Here is a 16591-nt window from a genome sequence, read left to right as displayed (position 1 = left end):
GCCGCTAGCCCAGCGGGGCTATTAGCTGAGAACCGGCCCAGCGGGCCCTAAAATAAGCGATCAGCTTTTCATTTATCAGTGATGGCATTAACCACTTGCCCACTTGCGGCACAGGCAGGGGCCGTCAGCACGGCTCTCGGCGCTTGCTCCAGCTCCCTTTGGAAATCATTTGGGCCATTAACGTTAAAAAAGAGCCCGCTGGCCCCGGGCACCGGGTGGCATCGTCAGGACGTTTCATCTCAGCCGGACTCGGCGGCTGACAGCAGCTCAGCGCGGAGAAGATGCTCACCCCGCCGGGAAAGCCCTGCCCGCCGAGGACGAGGTCGCTCTTGGAGAAGCCCTGCCTAAGCCGAGGGCGGATGCGCCGGGGTGGCCTGCGCCCCCGGCAAGGCTCGGCTTTAGCTCTGCCCAGGAGCGGCAGCCACGGAGGAGGCGGGGGGCGCCGGTCCCGGCACCGCGTGGGGACGAGGTCTTTGGAGGGGTTGCAAGCGCAGGACAGGGCGGCGGAGGGTCCGAGCAGCAGCTCCCGCGCCGCCCGGCAGGTCCCACCCCGGCAGCAGCACGAGGCCCCGGCGCTGCCTGGTCAAACAGGTCGCGGGAAGGAAAAGAGAAAAAAAAAAAAAATCTCCGAATGTTGGAAGAGGGATTCGTGGGGAAACCTGTTTGCAAGGAGATGTTTTGCAAGAGGGGGCAGGGATCCGTGACTCGGGATGGCACCTTGAGTCAGGAGAGTTGCTTAAGAAAGGGTGGTCTTCGGTGCAGGTTTCGCCAGGTTGGGCAAGCGCGCTCCCAGCAGCTGGGGCCCGCGCGGCACCAGGCGTGGAGCAACAGCGAGCACTGTCATCATCACGCTAATGAGCTCCCAAGCCCGGCAGCGCGCGCGCGCGGCTTCGCTGCAGACGGCCCCGCGCCGGCGAGGCCGCGGCTCCAGCCGCCCGCCTCCCCTCGCGCGCCGGGAGCGTCTCCAGCAGGCTCCGGGGAAAGTCTTTCAGCGGATGCTGGCGACGCTTCCCAGCCTCGCAGCACCCGCCGGAGCGGGCGGTGGGCCCGTCCCAACGCGTCACAGCAGCTGGAAGCGTTTCAGCCCTTTCAAGTGTGTCCATAGGGAAAAAGAGAGGGCTGGCCGGGAGCGGTGACCCCCGGGCCCCGCGTCGCCGCTGCCGTCCTCCCTCTTCCACGGAGGTGCAGAAGGAGCTGCAGAGATTTTAATCGACTGAGCCAGAGGAGCAGAATGAGCTCCGGGTTTTTGCTTAGGCGGCCGGCCGCGTTGGACCGCAGACGGCGGCCGGTGCCTGGCCCGAGCGGGAGGGCGGCAGCGGGCAGCGCGGCGTTCGCAGGGCCGCGGCGCGCGGGAACCAGGGCCTGAGCTGGGAGGGAGCTCGGCGCCGCCGGGCGGTTAAAGGTTGGCCCGCGCGGCTTAGGGGAGCTTTGCACACGCAGTAGGTTTACAGAAGTTTCGACACGGTTTGGCGCAGCCTGCCAAGCGGGGCGGTGCGGGCACGCAGCCGGGAACGGCGGGGCGAGCGGGGGCCCCGCTTCGCCCCCGTGTCCCCGGGGACTCCCGTAGCGCACTCGGCTGTGCCCGGAGCCCGGCTGCACGCGAGCTCAGTGCAGGGGTGAATATCTCCTGTCCGGAGACGTGTGAGCAGGCAGCAGTGGGAAATAACCCCTAATGCTACAACGTGCCTGCCTGGGGCTCTTGCAGAGCGTGATGCAACCCTGAAACGAGCTCGGGCTCCCCCGTGTAATTCAAAGATTGATTCTGCACTCGGCGTCGAAGGAGTCTGCACTCAAGCCTCTTTTCTCACCCCAGCTAGCCCCTCTCCTGCCGGACCGAAAGCACAAGGCACCTCCGAGGCCCGAACGGGGCAGAGGGAGGCGTGGGAAAGCGGCTGCGTCCCTCTGCCCGGCACGCAGCTGCAGAAAGCACCAATGCCGCCCTGGCCGGGGCAGCGCAGCGGTCCCTTTCGCGCACAGCAGGGACCCGCGCAGCAGCAGCGCTTTCGGCAGCACTTTGCAATACAAAGGCGCAAAACAGGCGGAAGGCGCCCCAAACCCCTGCGCCGAGCAGGGGAATCGGGGCCGAGCCGGCTGCGCTCAGGCCCGCTCTGGGCTGCCCTTCGGGTATTGCAGGCGGTCGCAGCGCCTTGCACGCCGTGCAGGGGGGCCGGAGCGCGGTGCGGCGCCGGCCTGGGAACGCAGAGCTCCTTCCCGCAGCCCGGCGCGAGGACGATCCCCGGCGGCACTGCCCCGGGCGGCCGAGGGACCGAGCCGGTGCAGCCACGGCACCCGCTCGGGGCCGTCCGGACAGACAGGTCGAGCCGGCTGCAGGGCTGCCCGGCCGAGCCTGCCCGCAGCTCGGTTCCCACGATCCAGCCTCCGCCGGGTTCACGTCGATGCCCAGAGGCGGAAGAGGACAAGAGCTGCTCCCCTGAAAGCGCAGCCACAAAGCCCCGCTGCCCTCCTTGCCGCGGAGGGCTCGGCCGCGGGGCCGCCGCCTCAAGCCAACGGGACCCTCTAGAGAATATAAAAAAATCAATTTAGACTGAGAAATAAAGGCTCGACCTGCTAGATCTCTCCCTCCTCTTTGGAGGGACGGCTGCTGCCTTGCGCAAAGGGCCCGTGCCAGGCGCCCGCCGCCGGCCCCCTCCCTGCCCGGGCTCGGAGCCTGGCTGGGTGCTCCCCGCTCCTTCGGTACCGAGAGGTGCAAAATAGGTTGTTGTTCATGCCAGCGATGGTGATTATTAATAATAACTCGGCTGGTTCGTGCTCCAGTTTCCTCAGCGCTCTGGCACGGTGCCACCTGGGCCCAGTGATTTAGTGCAACTTAATTATTCCTGGCGTTTCATCACCTCTTGTTTTTGATGTCTGTGTCTCTGCCAGTGCCTCACCTTCGTGACTAAGGCGGCCAGGGAAGCTGTTGGAAAGGGGAGAGAAAGGGGGAAAAACCCCAGTCCGGAGGGTGTGGAGCTGCTGGGTTGGGAGCCAGGTGGGGCGGCGCAGGAGGGCGTCCTGCGGGGCCGTTCGGCGCAGCCGTGCCACGGTGCCCGCGGGGCTGTGCACGGGGGATCGTGCACAGGGGGCTGTGCATGGGAGGCAATGCACAGGGGCAGTGCGTGGGGGCCACTGCACGGGGGGCTGTGCATGGGAGGCAATGCACAGGGGCAATGCATGGGGGTCACTGCATGGGGGGCTGTGCACGGGGGGCTGAGCCCGGGGACAATGCACAGGGGCAATGCATGGGGGCCACTGCACGGGGGGCTGTGCGTGGGGGGCTGAGCCCGGGGGCAATGCACGGGGAGGTGACCGCGGAGCACTGGCTGCAGAGCGGCTCCGGGCTGCCAAGCGCGGCCAGGGTGCCAGTGACCTCTCGGAGATGACCAGGACTCCTGCGCACCCTAACCACGAATGCACCCGCCCTGGACGCAAAACCAGGCCACTCACAGCCCTAAACGTGTCTCCGACTCTTCCCTTTCCCTTTTTTTTTTTCACGTTGAAAAAGACAAGGACGCACTGCAAAAATTCCCAAGATTAAAGGGATCATTTTGTGTGTTTTTTTTTTCCTTGCTTGAATAATTTGCCCCTCACAGCAAATATTCTGCATTTTTGACCTCCTCTTTTTTTTGTTCACAGGCTTGCTCCCATGATCTGGAAGCCAAATCTGCTGTTTCTCTGCCCAAGGTGCGCTGCGGGCCCGTCTAGCCCTGCGCCGGCGGGGGAAAGCCCTGCCAGCCGAGGCAGCCTGCACGTCGGTGACAGCCGGATCTGCTTATCGGTGGTGATAAAGTGAGCGTCGTAGCTAACTTAAGTAGCTTTTTACTGAGTAAAACCACTATGTTAAGCTAAGCTCTGTTTTAAATAGTAATACTTAGTTTTCCTATAGTATTTTCCAGCCATTCATTTTGAAGCATGTTAGAAAAGTGGGTGGGTGTCAGTAACCACATTTTATAGGTGCAGAAAAGCTCGTTCAGCATGTTCAGTCACTAAACAGGAGTCAGTCCTGGGATTAAACCCTGAACCTCCTGCTTTGGGGCCCGGCAGCCTCCCCAGCTGCGGGTGCAGATGCCGGCGCTGGCAGACGCCCGGATCTGGCCGCATTTCGGCAGCCCCGGAGCCCGGCACAGCGCCGTCCCCGCTCCCTCCCGCGTGAATATCCTTAAGCGCAGTGAGGTTTTTGTGGCTGCAGCACATTCCCTGCGAGCGGCTCAGCCGGCTCCTTAGGAAGCGGCATTTCCAGCCACGATTTCTGAGCATTCAGGGAGCACGGCGGTTTCACGCTTCCGAAAGGGAACGGCGCCGTGCGGCTCGGCAGCGGAGAGGGATGCAGTGCGTGTCGCCATCCCCTCGGGAGCGCGCCTGCGGCACGCGGGCAGAGATGCGCGGCCAAGGGGCGCACCAGGGTGCGGAGCCGGGACGTGGCACTGGGATACGGGGCTGGGATCTGGCATTGGGATACAGGGCAGGGATGCAGGGCCAGGATGTAGTAGCAGGACACAGGGAAAGGCTATAGGGCTGGGATGTGGAGCTGGGATGCAGGGGAGGGATGCAGGGCTGGGATGCAGGGTAGGAATGCAGCATGAGGACACAGGGCAGGGATGTGGGAGGAGGATCCAGGACCAAGATGAAGGACTGGGATGCAGGGCTGAGATGCAGGACAGTGATTCAGGGCAGGGATGTAGGACCAGGATGCAGGGCTGCGGTGCAGGGTAGGAATGCAGTACGAGGACACAGGGCTGGGATGTGGGACTAGAATCCAGGACTAGGATAAAGGCTGGGATGAAGGGTAGGGATGCAGGACCAGGACACAAGGTCGGGATGCAGGACCAGGAAGAAGGGCTGGGATGCAGGACCAGGATGCAGGAGCAGGATACAAGGTTGGGATGCAGGACCAGGATGCAGGACCAGGATGCAGGGCCAGGATGCAGGGTTGGGGTGCAGAGAGCCTGGGGGGGCCGCGCGGAGGCTCGGCAGTGCCCCTGCCAGAGCAGCGGGCGCTCCTGGGGCCAGCCCAGCTCAGCGGCAGCTTGGCAGGAGCGAGGGGAGCGGAGCAGGGCTGGCTGGGCCCGCCTGGAAGCGCGCCCCGGCGGCAGGGAAACCCAGCCTCCCCTCCCTCCTCTCTTCTCCGCAGGCCACGCCAAACTCCGCAGAGAGCCAGCAAACTGCGGTGTGGGCACGACGGAGCCATGAATTTTCATTAAAAGGAGAGGGGGGGGAAGCATTTCCAGTATTTCCCTGTGTGTCTTTGGCCTGGCGCAGCCCTTCTGCTCACTGCTCTGTTTATACATGATAGACAACTAATTAACATCCAAGCCTCTTGAAAGGTCTTTTCAGAGGTAATGTACTGACAGAGGATGTCAGTAAGGAGCAGTGATTTGTCTAAGCAGTGATCACATTGTTTCAGACTGAATGAGGTGAATATTAAACTGCTTTAAATGCACTCTTCATAAAGCACTAATTACATACTCCCGGGGGAGTACGGGCAAGGAATACTAAACAGCAGAAAAGTCAACAGAGTTCTTTTTATAGTATGTTGCTGGGTTCTGTGTTTTTCTGTCTTTCTTTCTCTTGTGCACTCTCTCTCGCACTCTCTCTCTCTCTCTCTCTCTTTTACAGTAAAATCACAGCACGCTGAAGAATACACATTTATAGCACAATGGTTCACATCTAATTATATGGCAATCATTAGTTTTAACCTGGGTGTATTATATTTTCTTTGATATATTGTGCCCCCCGGCATCTCTTTGCATAGAATACTTCCAATGGCATTTTCTTCCCTGCCTTCAAAAAAACGTGCTTTTTTCCATCGTTAGCATTTGCTTTTTTTTTTTTTTCCCTTCATTCCCTAAACAAAAATCTTAAATTGGCAGGAATAAAAGGGGCAAGGAGGGGAGGAGGAGAAATCCGTTTAATCAAAATAAGAATCTGTTCCCTCCCTCCTGGAACGGTGCACTTTATTATTACCTAGGTAACTCCACTGGGTTTTTGAAGAGAAAAGGAAACGCAGAATGGGCCATTAATGAATTCCTGCCGATCCTGCCCAACTCCCGGCCTGGTTTGTCCTGACTTCCCGACGGGGGGGGGGGGGAACAACCGTACTCCGTGCATTACGGATTTCTTCACCGCCCGGCGCAGGGAGGGGGGAACCGGAGGCCCCGCAGGCCGAGTCCTCCCCGCGGGGCCGAGCGCGGCGCGGGGCTGCGCGATCCGACGAGCAAGAGCGCTGCCGGCAGCCGCGCGGGAAAGGCCGGCCGCGTGCCCTCCGCCGGCGCCCTCGGCCGGCGCTGCCTTCCGGCGCGAGGTGCAAACTTCCTCCGAAAGAAAGGCAGAGTCACGCAGCCCTTAGATTTTTTTATTTTTTTCCCTCCCTTTTAAAAGAACATGAAAGAATCTGATAATTACTTCTATCTACCACCCAACTGTACTAATTACCAACCTATTTCTTCACAGTATGACAGACACAGGCTCTCCAAAACACATAGAGATAAATTAGCACTAATTGGTTTTCCTCTGGCTGTTTGAATTAGTATTTAAAGCTCCAATTACAAAGCAGAATAATTACTATTAATGTCCTGTCGCAGTACAAAAGGCAGATATCTCGCGAACAAGTCCAGGTGTATTATTACACTGATTACAGAATATTTAACCTGGCTCGTTAAGACAAAGACGCCGGGAAACTTTAAAAAAAAAAAAAAACAAGAAAAAGGGGGGGGAAAACCCCCAGACAGCTGCAGGTCGCTGCCGGGAAGGGCAGGGGGGTCTCGGCAGCCTGGGACCGAGCCGGAGAAGGAGCGAGCGAGGAAGAGCCGAAAGGGAAGGGAGGGAGAGAGCGGGAGCAGGGGGAAAAAATGCAAAAGGAGCAGTTCTGCTGGAAAACAGAAGAGCGTTTTGGGTGGGGGGAGAAGAAGGGGAGCTGCAGCCCGGCTGCGGACGTCTCCCCGCGCTCCCTCCCCGCCGGCCGCGTCCCCGGCTCCTGCTCTCCTGGCGTTCGGCTGGCGCGGACTCGAGCGACCTGGGGGAGCCCCGGCTCGCTGCCTCCTCTCCATCCTTCTCCTCCTCCTCCTCCTCCTCCTCCTCCTCGGCCCGGGAGGTGCCAGTGGCCAGAGAGGAGCCGGGAGGGATGGGCTGAACCTACCCGGGCTTTCTTCCGCCCAGGAAGGCTTCGCCGCGCGCTGGCATGCTTGCAAGCGTTCACGCTGGCTGCTGCCAGCTGCCCTGCTGCCTGGCACCGACCCGGCTTCGGCCAGCGGCTGCGTTTGCAAACCGGCCCTTCGGAGGCAACAGCCTGGCCGCGGGCTTTGCAGGGACGCGAAACGCCCGAGGGTTTGCGGAAGCATGATACAGAAAGGAGAATACGGACAGGGAGGGAGAAGTGGTACCTGCTGCCGCAACTGTGGCCCCGTCATTTCTCAGGTGACTTGGCTGCCACCACCCCGGCGAGCCCAGGGGCCACCACGGAGGAGAAGGTGCTGGGCTGTGCCGGGCAGGGCTCCCTGCATCCGTCCTTGAATGGGACTCAGCATCCCTCCCACCAAGCCCTCCAGCGAATACTTCTCCGTTTCCGCCCCGGTACCGAGTCATCTGCCCCAAGCCCAGCCAGCAGCGGGCTTCCAAGGAACGTCAACCAGCTGGGACACCGCCACAGCCCGTGTACCTGTCCCGGCGGAAGCACGAGGAGCGTGTGCGGACGAGGCTGGGATTTGCTACGGTTTCACCCCGGCGCGTGCCAGCGCAGGGGGAGCATTACGCCAATGCTTCTGGCTCCGGCCCACGTCTGCGGTGGCCCCGTGGACAGCAGGATGCCGGCCAGGATGCACCTCATCTCCCCACATCCTTCTTCTCCTGCCCCGGCCCTGCAGCTGCTCTCCATCCCCTTAGCTACAGCAAGCCCCAGGGGCTGAGCAGAAGCTCCTGGGTGCAAACCCTGAGGGTTGGGTACGATCTCCCCGACGCCAGCCCCGAGCACCGGGCATGAAGCCCCTGATGCAAACCTGAGGGTTGGGTACGATCTCCCCGACACCAGCCCTGAGCACCAGGCATGAAGCCCCTGATGCAAACCTGAGGGTTGGGTACGATCTGCCCGATGCCAGCCCTGAGCACCGGGCATGAAGCCCCTGATGCAAACCTGAGGGTTGGGTGTGATCTCCCCAGCGCCAGCCCCGAGCACCAGGCATGAAGCCCCTGATGCAAACCTGAGGGCTGCGTACGATCTGCCAGACACCAGCCCCGAGCACCGGGCACAAACTCACTGATGCAAGCTCCCAGCACCGGGCACGACGCCCCGACGGGAGCCCCGAGGGCCGGGCGATGCTCCGCGCGGAGGCGTCGCGCGGCGCGGGCTGGCACTGCCCTCTGCCGTCCCCGGGGCCAGGCCCGGGCAGCCGCGGGGGCGCTGCGACCCCGGCAGCCGCCCGACGGCAGCGTGCAGCCGCCGGGGCGAGGAGCTGCCCGCTGCTCCCTCGGGCGAACCGGACGAGCCCGCCTGCCGGCCGCGTCCCCGGGCAGCGGCGTCCCCCCCGGCGGGCTGCGCGCCCGCGGGCCCGGGGGGCGGCGCGCGGGGGGAGCCCGGCCAGGGAGCGCTTTGTAAGCGATCAGGTGGGTGGCGTGCGGGGATGCCAGCTGGCGATGGGCTGTATTTCTACTGACAAGGCTTTACCCCGTAGGTGTGAGGAATTCCAATTAAATATTCAGCCTATTTGTCTGTGTGTGGGAGAGGGTTTGCTGTGCAGGAGGAAAGCCTCGCGTTCAGCTCCGTAGCGAACCATTAAGAAAGAAATTAGCTCAGTTCATCAAGGGAAGCCAGCGGAGGGTTTTCCTCGCTCCGCCACCTCGTTTCCGCCCGGCGCAGGCATCGTGGTTTCACGGTGGGAGAGGCGGGGAAGCTGCCCCGGGGGCTTTCGGGCACGAGCCGAGGCCGTCTTGCGCGCGAGCAGCCCCGCTTTGGGGACGGGGCATCGCCGGTACCCAGCGGCGCCATCCCCGACGACAGGAAGAGCCTTTCCGAGGGACGGCGGGCCGACGAGTGCTTCGTTAGCCGCGTGCCCTGCCAGCGCCCCGGCGTCCCTCTCCGGCGCTGCGGGGGGATCGATGCCACGGGACGGGGTCGGGGAGGGGGGCAGCGGGCTGCACACCGTTAATTGCTCTTGCGCTTGCCAGCGCGCTCCTGGCCGAATCGTTTGCAACGTATTAATTAACCGGCTGCCGCCCAAGGCCGTCACGTTGGGATGATCTTTTCAAGCCCGGCGGCGGCGGTGCCCTGCGGTTGTTGGAGCTGCATCGATTTAAGCGCTCTCCCGGCCGGGCGGCGCTGGCACTGGCTGAGCGGATCGATGGGCCTCGGAGAGGCAGCGGCTGCTCGGGGTGACGGCTCGCCGCCGCTCCGGGGCCTCGCTGCGGAAAAGGCATCTTTGGTGCCAGGTCTGCCCGTTCACGCGACCGCAAAACCGGGGCGGATCGGAGAGACGGGGCCGAATCCTGCCGGAAGAGGCCACGTTAACCTAAATGCTCCCATCGCGGCTTGTTTTGGGGTTGGGGCCGGGGGGGAGTTTTGTTTCCCAAGCAAACCAAGAGGAGAAAGTTCCAGCAGGGAAGAAACAGCCCGTTTCAGCCTTCACGCCTCGTTTGCCCTTTTGAAATAACTCTCCGTTTTATAGTACTCAAATTTTTCATAGAACCCAGAGCAACCATTAAAAAAAAAAAAAAGGCACTTTTTCACAAAACGGCAAACGATACCCCGTTTCCCTCATGCGCAGCGTCTCTGTGTGGCGGGAGAGAAGTCGTTCCTGATGGGGACAAAGCCATAATTTCAATCTCCTTAACGAAAGCGAACTCCCCGGCTCCCCCCAGGTGATGGGCCACGCTCTGGAAATAAATCTCAGCTCGTTCAGACACTCGAGCCCGGGTACCACGCTGGGAAAAAAGCTCTAGTCGAGAGCGCCCGGGTCTCGTTTGCTCAGCGTTAAAATAATAAGGTTTGTCTCAGGCTCTGGGTACCGTAACTCCGTTATATTACCATCATCCTAACGAGGGGCAGCAGGGCGAGAAGCTGCTGCAGGCCGGCGCCGTTTCGCCCCGTTTTCGGGAGCAGGGGAGGGGGGAGGTCCCTTCCCCTCCACCGACTTTCCCCACCCGCACAGGGCACCAAATCCCTGCATTTTCCCAGTGCTTTTTCCAGTGAAACCATCTGCAGGAGGGTTCCCCCCCCCCCTTTCTTTCTTTCTTTGAAAACCCGAAGCCAGACGCTCCATAGCAACCTGCGGCTGCCGGGCTCGGACCGCGGCGCGCCGCTGCCGCTGCCTTTGCGGCTGTCCCGCCGGAGGTGCGAGGAGCGCCGGTGCGGGGGACAGGCGCTGCCGGGGAGGGGGGAAGCCTCGGCTCCGCCGCGGTGACTAATCGCGCAGACACCGCTCGGCGGTGGCACCCCGGGGAGGGCAGCGAGAGGGTTTTCCTCCGCCCGGCGGCTGCCTCTGCATTCCCTTTTTTGGGAGAGCTGCAGCTCCCTGCCGGGCTTCGGGGGCTTCCAGGAGGAAGCTGGAAAAATCCCCAGCCGCTCCCGGGCGCGGCGAGATGCTCGCGCAGCCCCCGCCGCCGCGACCCCCTTGCCACGGCCCCGGTGACCCTTTCCAGCGAGAAACCACGCTTCGGAGTTTCGCGAGGGCCTGGCGAAGCCCGTTTGGGACGCAGGGCTGTGCGCGGCGCCCGCTTGGCCGCCGAGCAGCGTTCGGCGCTGCCGCCACGCGCGCGCTTTTGCAAACCCCCCTTCGCATGAGCGTCGCTAAACTCGGTTGCCAAAACCCCTCTGCAAATCCGGCCCTGAGCGACCTGCCGGCGCTCACGGGGGCTGTCGGGGCCGCGACGGCAACCGCGCGAGCGCCGCGGATCCCGCAGAGCTCCCTACGAGCTCCCGCGCGTCCCGGGGGAGCCGGAGAGCCGCTCGCTGGCTGCCCGCGCGGCAGCCCGCAGCCGGCGGGGACGGAGGTCCTGCAAGACCCCAACCAAGCGCTGGCCCCGGGCGTAGCAACGCAAATGCAAAGCCGGCCTTTAGCCCAGGCTCGGGGGGAGCGGGAGGGCTGGCATCTCCCTGCAGCCCTTTTCTGGGCTGCGAAACCCAGCAGCGTCGCGGCGAGGATGAGACGAAAGCAGCGCAGCGGCGGGGGAAACCGGCCATCGGAAACGCCGCGCGGGGCAACCCCGGCGTCGCCAACCTCGCCGCCCTGCAAGCCGGCTCGCAGCAACGCCCGGCCGGCGCCGGAGAGCCGGGGGAGCAGCGCGGCAGCCCGCACCGTGGCCGCGCCGCCTGCCCCACGCGCCGGAGCGGGGGGCCCCTCGGCGCTGCGCCCCGGCTCCGCGGGCAGGGCGAGGGGGCTGCGGCGGCGGCGGGCGGCAGGATGCGCTGTCCCTCCCCTGCACTTCCCAGCGCGCTTTACATAACTTCGGCTGCTTAGTCACAGCTTTGACTCGATTTTTTTTATTTTTTTTATTTTTTCCCCCTCCTTTTGGAGCGATTTTCTCAGCCGCATCAGAGCGCGAGTCATTTCGGCAAAGGGAAGTCCCTTCCTTTCTTCCGTTCCCTTGGCAACGCAGCGAATTTGCCTTTCAAATGATTCATGACCGGGGTGCTGTAGGAGTTCCCTCCTCCAACACAGATCTCTCCCACACACCACACATGCCCCATTAATCACTGATTAGAGGCTCTTCCGCAAGGTAGACCCGGGAAGCGACCGGCCTCCGCCGCCTCCGGCTCCCCGCGGCCCCGGGACGCAGCTCGGGCGGCCGCGACTTACGAGCAAGCAAATCGGTGCCGGCATCGAGCCGAGCGGCCCGGCTCGCCCGGATGCCTGCCATCGGCCCGACCTGCCTCCAGCTTACCAGCCGCAGCGACGGTCGCGCGGTTTGCTTCTTGACCTACTTCCCCCCCACACACACCCCCCGTCTTAGCCAAAACAACCGGCAAGTTGAGTTTGGAGGGGAGCCGGCGGCGCTGCCAGGGGCTCCCCTGGCCCCGGGGCGACGCCAGCGGAGCAGCGCCAGGAAGCGGGAAGCGCTGGGAAAGTCCTGCGGGAGCCGAGGTGCAGCGGGGCCGGCCCCGACCCCTCCCTGCGCCCCCGCACCGGCCAGCAAAACTCATCTGCAAAATACCTCCGTGCCGTTTCGGTGCTTTTTATCTGATTTATTCTCTCCTCGTTAAGAGGAGCTAATTAACAAACCATCGTTTAAATAAACAGCAGCAAGAGTGTTTGTAACCTCCGCTTTATTGAATTGTGACAAATTATTAGCCTCCGCGGGTTAAATGAAACAGAAGCAGCTAGGAAAAAAAACCTTAAAGCCAATCTGCATAAAGATGATAGCTGCTGCGGAAACGAAGGCAGAGGGCCCGAGCCGGCGTCTTCCGCCAGGAGCGCGTCTTGCACGCGCGGCTCGCCCAAGAAAACAGCCCCGATAACCCTGCAATCACGCGGCTTTGCAGACGGGCGGTTCGTTTGCCGAGCGCTCCAGCACGGCGCTGTCGCCGGGAGCGGACGGTGCCCCCGAGCCCCCGTGCCGCCGCGCAGCGACCCGTCTGCTTCGTGCTGAATGCAAAGTGCAAAACCGGCCACGGGGTTTTGCCTGCGCGCGGGGTTCGGCAGAGAGGCGACGCCAGCTCCGCCGCGCGGAGCAGAAAAGGGGCAACGCTTTTGGGGTGAGCTCGGCTCGGGGTGCCCAGGCCCTCTGGCACACGCGTCCTACGCTTCCTCTTCTCCTCTCGGTCAGCAAAAAAGCTGCGGAGACCGAAGTGCTCTCGTTTCAGCGCCCTGGCTGCCGCTGCAGAAAGCCTGGTCTGCGTGCAAGCCTGTTTTGCTTTTCCACATGGAAGAAAGGGATTATTTCCAAGCGCTAAATTCAGCCCCACCAAAGGAAAGGATGCTAACAGAGCACGGCCAGAGCCGAGCCCCGCCGCGGCGCGGCTGAGCGCGGCTGCAGGACGGGGCCGGGCCGTGCCGGGCAGGTGACGGCTGAGCGGAAAAAACAGCGAGAAAACTAGCTGCCTGCAGCCCCTGGTTACAAGAACCTCTTTGTAGCAGTCGCAATCATCTCCCTCGTCATGGATCCTTGGCAATATAATGATAATAATCATAAAACGCACGTCTGCGCAGAGCCTGTCCTCCGGAGCGCGGCCCCGAGCGCTCTGCTGAGCATCGCGGAGGGAGCAGGCACGCGGCGGCGGGGGCTGGAGGCGGCGCGGGGGCCGCAGCACCGGCCGCCTGCGGACAAGGCGCAAAAGGAGGACGCCAGGGACGGAGCGGGGGGAGCCGGCCTCGGCCCACCCCTCTGCCCCCGTGGCCCTCGCGTGTCGGGGAAAAGCGACGACGGCCGTGGCCTCTCACGCCTGGCGCGCGCGCTCGCCGCCTCCTTTCTGCCGCACGCTGCCCGGAGGCTGCCCGCCTTCCCGCGGCACCCCATCCCGCCTCCCCGCCGATGGGCATCTTCCCGGCAGCCCCTTTCGGTCCCTTGCTTGCTGGCTTTGGGGGCAGAAGAGAGCTGGGAAGAGCCCGGAGCTGAGCCCACCGTCTCCCCGGGAGCCACCCTCGCTGGCTGCAGCCCTCGGCGCGGAGCAACGCGCTTTTCCCCCTTCCCTCCCCAAAACTGGAGGCGGCCCAGGCTTGCGCCTTCCCCGCTCGTGAGGACGTGCTCGTCCCCGCACGCCCCGTTCCCGAGCGGAGCCAGGGCACGTCCCCCCACGTGGCTCCTCCTCGCTTGCTGTTTGCCAGGGGGATTTGTTTTCGGGGAAGCTGGGGAGGGTAATTACCTGAGGGCATTAATTACAAAGCAGGAGAGAATAAGCCCTAAGGGCAGCTCAGTAAGTGTCCACCATCCCTTCGCTCTGCTCTCCATCCAGAACAGCCAACGGCCCGGCCTTTGCGAGAAATCTGCTGTGGCTTTAACCCCTTGATACGCCGCTGGTGGTTTGCAGGCTTCATTTCCACCGGGCTGAGCACGGGAGGGAGGCAGGGAAGGGATGGAGCATCCCGAGCAGGGAAGGGATGGAGCATCCCGGGAAAGGAAAGGATGGAGCATCCCAAGAAGGGAAGGGATGAAACACCCCCAGACTGATGGCTTTGAAGAGGCTGGACAGCGGGAGCGGCGGCCCCAGGAGAGGAGCAAGCGGGCTGCAAAATCAAGGACGTGGCTCTGCCCGAACTGCAGCGCTGGGGCAAGCGAAGAGGTTTGCACGCCATGCGCGGAAGCTGAGCTGTTGCATGAAGCATCAAAAATGAAACGCAGGGAGGGGTTTTCCCTGCAGACAACCACGCCGGCGGCGGGCGGCCGAAGCGGGTACGAGGGGGCTGCGCCGTGCCCGGGCAAACGCAGGCGCTGGTGGCCGCCGGCGAGCCCCGCGCAGCCCTGGCCCTGCACCGCAACCACCGGCCTCCCCATGGCTCGCTTTGGCCTCGCTGCAGCGACGTGAAGGCAGCACTTTGCCCTAATGGTGCCCGAGAAATTACAAAGATTAGCGGCTCCGTTCTCCCACGGTTTTGGCCAATCGCGTTTTGGTGTTGTTTTTCCAACAGGAATAAGTTACTGCTGTCATATTGTTCTGGCGTCGCAGGCCCTAGGGTGGCATTGTATCGTACAGTCACTCACCGATCCTAATGCTGTTGACTAAAGACTATATTTAAAGGTAATATAAACAGTTTGATCTTTAAAATACATTTGATCTATAATTTCTATACGTAGTTTCTGAACTTTTATTTTAAAACAATTAGCCAAAAAGCCCTTTTCACATGATATTTGCAGAGAGCCTGACAGTAGCAGCAATTAAACCCCATCTGTTTGCAGAGCATGAATAATAGCGGTTGACACTCAACTTCTAAAACCGTTTGGAGGAAACCTGTTAAACGCAGAGCCTTGTCGCGGGAATACGTGCCCCGAGGGCCGGCCGGGCTCTTTGCAGACGCTGCTGCCGGCGGCGTTTTCTGGAGCCCGCGCGGCACGGTCCTGCCAACCGGGCTGGGACGCGCCACCCCGGCCAGGACGGGCAACGGGGATCGTCTGAACGGGAAAACCGATCCCGGATTTGGGGCGGGCGGCGCAGGGAACCGGCCTCGCTGTGCCCCTCCAAAGGCCCCAAGAAGCCTAAAGTGCAAATGATGGAGCAAAGATTACTGCATCCTGACAGCAACCTCCTTGGCTTGCTTTTTTAATTATTTTTTTAATTTTTATTAGTAAAGGTTTCATTAAAAAGCAGCGACAGAAACCCACACTGGGGATCTGAATATTGCAAGGAACCAAGTCATCAGTTAAAGCACCATTTCTCTCTGTTTCCTCCCTTTCAAACGCTCAGCTTAATAACCAAAAAGTAGACTACAAGGGGCCCCAGCGAGCCGGAACAATGTCGCGGCGCTAACTATTGCATCCGCGGCGTTCCCACAAAGAGCGGCGGGGATGCGGGCTCAAACGGCACTCGCCAGCGCCGAGCCGACCCCGCGGCTGGTGGCCGCTCCGCGGTCGGGGCCCCGGGGCCGGCGCCAGAGCGGGTGCACGGGTGCGGAGCGGGGGGCTCGTTTCTCCTAAATCCCCAGGGACCCGAGGGTGGAAGTCAGCCGCGGTGCGGGAGCAGCATCCCGCCGACCGCAGGGACCGGGCGACGCCAATGGAAGCAAGTATTATTAACGGAAGCGATCTATTATTATTTTTAATAAATGGCACACGGCATGGTAGCGGAGGAACATTTTGGTTGAGCTGAGCCCCCGCTCCATGCCGGGTGCTGTATGAACGCCGTTTCGCCACAAAAGTTTGCTTTGGACCAGTGGCTTCGGCTCTGCTCTGGGACGCAGCTGCGCCCGCAGGGGGACGAGCCACCAGAAGGGCAGATGAGCATCCCGCACCGGACCCTGCCAGAAGGGCAGACGAGCATCCTGCATCCCGCGGGAAGGGCAGATGAGCATCCTGCACCGGACCCTGCCAGAAAGGCAGACGAGCATCCTGCATCCCGTGGGAAGGGCAGATGAGCATCCCGCACCGGACCCTGCCAGAAGGGCAGACGAGCATCCTGCATCCCGCGGGAAGGGCAGATGAGCATCCCGCACCGGACCCTGCCAGAAAGGCAGACGAGCATCCCGCATCCCGCGGGAAGGGCAGATGAGCATCCCGCACCGGACCCTGCCAGAAGGGCGGACGAGCATCCTGCATCCCGTGGGAAGGGCAGATGAGCATCCCGCACTGGACCCTGCCAGAAGGGCGGACGAGCATCCTGCATCCCGCGGGAAGGGCAGATGAGCATCCCACACCGGACCCTGCTAGAAGGGCGGACGAGCATCCCTCACTGGACCCCACGGGAAGGGCGGATGAGCATCCCGCATCGGACCCCACCAGAAGGGCCGATGAGCATCCCACACCGGACCCTGCCAGAAGGGCGGATGAGCATCCCGCATTGGACCCCACCAGAAGGGCCGATGAGCATCCCATGCCGGACCCCGCGGGAAGGCCGGCCGGCATTCCCACCCCGGCGGCCCCCACCACTGCCTCTCCAGCCTCTCGCCGTGCGAACATGCCATAACTTTTAAGGTTAATAAAGCCCTTGTTTGCTTAAGATAGCACCTGTTTCTATGGTGAC

General features: G+C 62.3%; 1 protein-coding gene and 1 long non-coding RNA gene across 27 annotated transcripts in view; one reads left to right on the top strand and one right to left on the bottom strand.

Moving 5' to 3' along the window:
• The window catches only part of PEBP4 (phosphatidylethanolamine binding protein 4), an 82585-nt gene that overhangs the window by 25373 nt on the left and 40621 nt on the right, over window positions 1-16591 (bottom strand). The window lies entirely within an intron of this gene.
• Window positions 3475-5455, top strand: LOC104147535 (uncharacterized). Its single transcript, XR_694911.2, has 3 exons — window positions 3475-3547; window positions 3634-3786; window positions 5129-5455. It is a non-coding gene; the product is annotated as an uncharacterized lncRNA (long non-coding RNA).

The sequence above is a fragment of the Struthio camelus genome, chromosome 27, assembly GCF_040807025.1.
Source record: "Struthio camelus isolate bStrCam1 chromosome 27, bStrCam1.hap1, whole genome shotgun sequence".
Classification (NCBI taxonomy): domain Eukaryota; kingdom Metazoa; phylum Chordata; class Aves; order Struthioniformes; family Struthionidae; genus Struthio; species Struthio camelus.
The sequence above is the reverse complement of the archived record's forward strand: the minus strand, read 5'-3'. Positions and strand labels throughout refer to the sequence as shown.